General features: G+C 45.5%; 1 protein-coding gene across 6 annotated transcripts in view; it reads left to right on the top strand.

Moving 5' to 3' along the window:
- ATP2B2 (ATPase plasma membrane Ca2+ transporting 2) overlaps positions 1-4,730 on the top strand; it is a 744,290-nt gene that overhangs the window by 571,053 nt on the left and 168,507 nt on the right. The window lies entirely within an intron of this gene.

Below are 4,730 nucleotides of genomic sequence, written 5' to 3'. Positions count from 1 at the left end.
GGGCTTCTGTCTTACTGCAGGCCTTTGTCATCCTGTGTTGGATGGTGAATTCCAATAGGTAATGATCACTATCACCCAGGTGATTGAGCACCTGCAGTCCCCTCACCAGGTTGTCGCTTGTGGCCAGGACCAGGTCTAACAAGGCATTTCCCCTGATGGGACTGTGCACCTCCTGGGTTAGATGGAGGTCCTGTAACACAGCTAGGAAACTACGTGAGTGGTCAGACCTGGCTGACTGCTCTTCCCAGCAGGTATCTGGATAGTTTAGGTCACCCACCTCCACAAGCTCACCTGATAGTTCCCGGTCTAGCTCTTCTCCCTGGTTGGGTGGCCTGTAGTAGACCCCCCACTGTTAAGTCCCTGTCCCCCCAACCCCCTTGTATTCTGACCCAGAACACTTCAGTCTGCCCCTCCTCTGAACCAGTGCTGCTCGTTGAGGATGTGAATTGTTCTTTGACATAGAGTGCCACACCCCACGCCTTTCCTCCCTGTTCTGTTCCTCCTGTACAGCCTATAGCCCTTGATGTTCACCGCCCAGTCATGTGTTGGATCCCACCACGTTTCGGTAAGCCCCACTATGTCTGGGTTTGTGTTAGCTAGCAATAGGGCAAGTTCCTTCTGCTTGTTCCCCATACTACGAGCATTAGTGTATAGGCATTTAAGGGCACCTGAAGGTGTATGCACTGCCCGCCTAATCCCAGGACTATCCGGGCCCCTGTCTCTTACCTGGGTATTTCTTGTGCTTGTTGCTAGTCTTGGCTGGGTTGTTCTTGTGGGCGACAGTTGGTTTGGTGTTTCAAGGCTCCCTCTGACCTCATCCTCCCCTTCCCCCAACGAGCCTAGTTTAATGCCCGCCGGAGGAGATCAGCCAACCTGAAAGAGAACACATGCTTACCTTTGTGGGAGAGGTGAAGCCCATCCCATCTGAGCATATCTCTTGTCTTGAAGTATGGGTCATGGTCCAAGAAGTCAAAGCCCACCTCGAGACACCATTCCTGAAGGCACAAGTTGACCTGTCCGATGCAGGTCTCATGGCGTCATCCACGTCTGCTCACTGGAAGGACAGATGAGAAGACCACCTGTGCCCCTGTCTCCTTCAGCTTGCCCCCCAGAGCATGGTAGTCCTTCATCAGATGATCTGGGCTTCTCCTGGCCACATTGTTAGTGCCCACATGCATTAGTACCATGGGGTAGTAATCAGTGGGCCGGATAATGGCCAGGATCATCTCCATCACATCCTGAATCCTTGCTCCGGGCAGACAGCAGATCTCATGTGTCAAGGGATCCTGGTGACAGATGGAACCCTCTGTACCTCTCAGGATGGAGTTGCCTATGACGAGCACTCAGCATCTCTTCTTCCGGGTCAACTTGCCTCCTTCAGTCTGTTCAGTGTATGGAGTGGCCTTCTCTCTAGAGGTTTCCTCCTCTCCTTCCTCCTCCTCTTCCAGTGTCACCAGGGCCTCATACCTGTTCTCTAGCTGGACTGGGGGAACTGGTAATGCACCACTGCGAGCAGCCCTGGCTCTGGAGGGAACCTTCTGCCATTCTGCTGTGGAGGACATTTCCTGGGGTGCTTCTCCCTTTGGTGCTTGGCCCTGCAGGAAAAGGAAATACCCATCAATTTCATCCTCCGCTTCTCTGATCCCCCACAGCCTACTAACCTCCTCTTGGAGCTCCCTCACCCATGCATCCAAGACCCTAAGACAAGCACCTGCAGGACAGGCGTGGGGGCCCCCATTCCCTGCCCCCCCCCGCCCCACTGGGCATCCCCCACAGGCCAGGGGAAGGGTGATGCCAGCTCCCCCGTGGGCTCTGTCTGGGTGGAGGCCTCAGAGGAGCCCTGGGAAGGTGGCGCCCTGTGGGCAGGGGCCCTAGCAGCACTCCGCGTTTACACCTTTGTGTGTGTGTGTGTGTGTGTGTGTGGTGCCTTCACCTTACCCTTGCTGAAGACTTCCTCCTGGCTCTTCCTGCTTCCCTGCCTGTGCAAATATTGGCACTCTGTACTGGCTCCCTCTGCCACACTTACCTTATCCTGTGATCCTGAAAATCTGTGACAGAAGATCCCGTGTACTTCTGCCCATGAACTGGCTTGTTAACTGCCTGGAAACTGCTCCTGTTGGCAGTCCCTGTTTACTGGCTGCCTTGTCACAGGCTCCCTGGTCACCAGTGGGAGCTCCCACGCTTACTGCCACTGCACTCCTGCTGCTCCTGCCACCACTGCCACCACTGCCATGCTCCTGCTGCCACCATGACCCCCCAGCCACCAGGGGCACACATCATTCATGCCTTGGATCCTCCTTTTCCCTTTCTTAAAGATGGCCACTATATTTGCCCTTTTCTAGTCATCTGGGATCTCATCAGACATCCAGAAGTTCTCAAAGACAAAAGCCAACGGCTCTGAAGTTATCTGAGCCAATTTCTTCAGTATCCTAGGAATGTTTGGATGCTTATCTTGCTGGGATCCTTTGACCCTAGCTGACTTCCTGCCCCTGGGGCAGGGGGCTGGACTTGATGATCTCTTGAGGTCCCTTCCAGCCCTAATGTGTATGAAATCTATGAAATCCTAAGGTGCAACCCATTTGGCCCTGCCAACAGGAAAGCATCTAGCTTCTCTAAGTAATACTCTAATGTTCAAGCCAGAGATGAAGGCTTCTGAAGAAATTGTACATTAAGTCATTATATATCATTTATATAACAGTTACATATACTTCAGGCAGTATACTTATCCTCATGGATGTATTGAAAAGCTTTCCACTATTACAAAAAATATCTGCAATGGAACCTCTGAAACTTCAAAAAGGTTGCAACTCTTTTATATTCTATTATTAAATATTTCTTAACCACTAAAAATAACATGTCTATAAAGTGCTGTAAGACTAACTAAATTTATTTAGATTAATTTCTTGTGTACTGTAAAATGCTGCAGAACAGAATTTAGCAGTTTCATTGATTAACTAACTAGCAGATAGTTTATCATCCTCTCATGTATCATAATAACTTTTATTATATATTTTACATTATAGTGGATAAGTCCACTAATATTTTTCTAAATAGAGATTTAAAGTTCTTCAAGTTCTTCTTAATATGTTTTTAAGAAATTGCATTTTAAATTAACTGTTTTTCAAATTTTATTACCACATAATGGTCACAAGAACTGGCCTACAATAGGATTATACTTATGGGGTTTTTTAACAGCTGATAGCTATCCTTTCATTTGACTATTTCTAATATGTTTTTGTGAGAGAATGGCTCATATTTCATGGGGAATAATATCTTAGAAGCTCAAAGTAAAATAAATTGTGCTACTAAGAAGAAGCAGGTCAAGTCTGATGTGTATTTAGATGGTCAAGGAAAATACAGGCAGCAAAACCAAAATATTTCTAAAGTATTGAATAATTTATTGAATGACATGTTGAATATTGAAGTCTGAAGCAACTCTGCTTCTGTTTGTTTCAAAACATTCAATAAAATGTTTGTTCTTTTAGAATTTCAGCAGACATTTGACATAAATTTCAGTTGAGTCTAGGTTTCTATTTTTCCCCCTGTATAATTTTCTACTTTAAAAGTGGGAGTAAAACAGTAAAGATGCAAATTTCTAAATTTTGTAATCAAAATACTAAAAAGTACAAATGATCACAACTCCTTTTAAAACAATTGTAAAAAAGTTTTAAAGGATACTGCCAGAAAACAAAACCAAAACCAACATGAAATATCTGACTTAGAAGAAGAGGTAGATTTTTGAATTTGACAGCTATGTACTGCTATGTCTTTTATTTCTCTATTAATTTGACAGAACAAAAATTATCACATAGAAATCTCATTGCAATTTAAAGGATTTTCAGAGTCCTTGCTGAGAAAGGAAAAGAGATGTAAAAGTGAGAGACATTAAAACAATTACTCATTTTAATGAGCTCAGTATTTGTGGAAGTCATGCTTTACTTTGCCAGAAATGCTGGGTTATTAACCTAGGATAAAAATAATGCAATGTCACAGCCCTCACAACATGGTCAGCTACTGGTTTTTAAATTATCAAGGAAAAAGCCTCATTTTCTCTTTTCTCAAGAATACCTTAAATATGAAGGAAGTTGAGCCTATGCTTCTTCCACAAACGTACTAGCATTTGTTTTTATACTTTTTTCATATATATCTGGGTACCCAAACTCAGATGCTTGTGGTGTCATAGTGGCACTTTTCTGGGAGGTCTAAGGAAATACCATGAACTTGGACACAGCCTCTTTGTGCTGGCTGTAATGTATCTTCTTCATATACCATAACTCATCTAGGCTTATACCAATTTGCCAATACGAACCCACCACCGTTTACATCATATCTGAATTTGGCCCATTATTTGTCACCAGTTTCATAGTTTCATCAAGTCCGACCCCTTGCCGTGGCAGGAAAGAGTACTGGGGTCAAACGACCCCAGCAAGGTGTTCATCCAGCCTCCTCTTAAAGACCTCCAGGGTAGGAGCCAGCACCACTTCTCTTGGAAGTTGGTTTCAGATCCTAGCTGCCCTGACTGTGAAGTAACGGCTCGTGATATCTAGCCTGAATCTACCCTCTGCTAGCTTGTGACTGTTATTACTAGTCACTCCTGGTAGTGCTCGGGGGAACAGGGACTCCCCCAATGCCTGCTTGTCCCCTCTGACTAGTTTGTAACAGGCCACTAGATCCCCCCTCAGCCTTCTCTTGTGGAGGCTGAACAGGTTCAGGTCCCGTAGCCTCTCCTC

The sequence above is a fragment of the Gavialis gangeticus genome, unplaced genomic scaffold (genome assembly GCF_001723915.1).
Source record: "Gavialis gangeticus isolate Ggan-Ray unplaced genomic scaffold, GavGan_comp1, whole genome shotgun sequence".
Taxonomy (NCBI): domain Eukaryota; kingdom Metazoa; phylum Chordata; order Crocodylia; family Gavialidae; genus Gavialis; species Gavialis gangeticus.
Note: the sequence above shows the minus strand (reverse complement) of the source record. Positions and strands in the feature narration are given on the sequence as shown.